At 45.0% G+C, this 905-nt stretch overlaps 1 non-coding gene across 1 annotated transcript; it reads left to right on the top strand.

The window, feature by feature from the left end:
* The first annotated feature begins 309 nt into the window (after positions 1–309).
* On the top strand, positions 310–411 carry TRNAY-GUA. The gene is made up of 2 exons: positions 310–346; positions 376–411. It is a non-coding gene; the product is annotated as a tRNA-Tyr (tRNA).
* Positions 412–905: the final 494 nt, after the last annotated feature.

Below are 905 nucleotides of genomic sequence, written 5' to 3'. Positions count from 1 at the left end.
TCCATCCCCCGCATCTTACCTCCTTCCCTTCCCCACAGCACCTGTATATATGTATATATGTTTGTACATATTTATTACTCTATTTATTTTACTTGAACCTATCTATTCAATTTATTTTATTTTGTTAGTATGTTTGGTTTTGTTCTCTGTCTCTCCCTTCTAGACTGTGAGCCCACTGTTGGGTAGGGACTGTCTCTATATGTTGCCAGCTTGTACTTCCCAAGCGCTTAGTACAGTGCTCTGCACACAGTAAGCCCTCAATAAATACGATTGATTGATTGATTTCAGTACTGATTGTATATAGAGGTTCCCTCGATAGCTCAGCCGGTAGAGCGGAGGACGGTAGCGTGCTTCCCTTGCCCAGGGCGCAGAGTTATCCTTAGGTCGCTGGTTCAATTCCGGCTCGAGGGAATGCCCATCTTTTCAGCGCTTAGAACAGTGCTCTGTACATAGTAAGCGCTTAACAAATGCCATCATTATCATTATTATTAGAGCCCTGTACTAAGCCCTTGAGAGAGTATGATCCATTAGAGATGAAAGACATAATTCTTGCCCACAGTCTAGCTCCTTTCAGTCTATCATATACGGCTATGTGTGTCTCCTGCTACAACTCTGATTGGACCACTCCCTCTTTTTTTTTAAACAGTGTTTAAGCACTTACTATGTGCCAGGCACTGTGCTAAGCACTGGGGTAGATCCAAGCTAATCAGGTCGGACACAGTCCAAGTTCCCACATAGGTCTCACAGTCTTAGTCCCCATTTTACAGGTGAAGTACCTGAGACCCAGAGAAGTGAAGTGACTTGCAGACAAGTGGCAGAGCTGGGTTTAGAACCCAGGTCCTAGACTCCCAGATCTGTGCTGTATGCACTAGGCCATGCTCCCTCTTCACGAATCTCCAGGAGCT

Source organism: Tachyglossus aculeatus, chromosome X1 (genome assembly GCF_015852505.1).
Source record: "Tachyglossus aculeatus isolate mTacAcu1 chromosome X1, mTacAcu1.pri, whole genome shotgun sequence".
Taxonomy (NCBI): Eukaryota; Metazoa; Chordata; class Mammalia; order Monotremata; family Tachyglossidae; genus Tachyglossus; species Tachyglossus aculeatus.
This window is presented reverse-complemented; position numbering and strand designations above follow the sequence as displayed.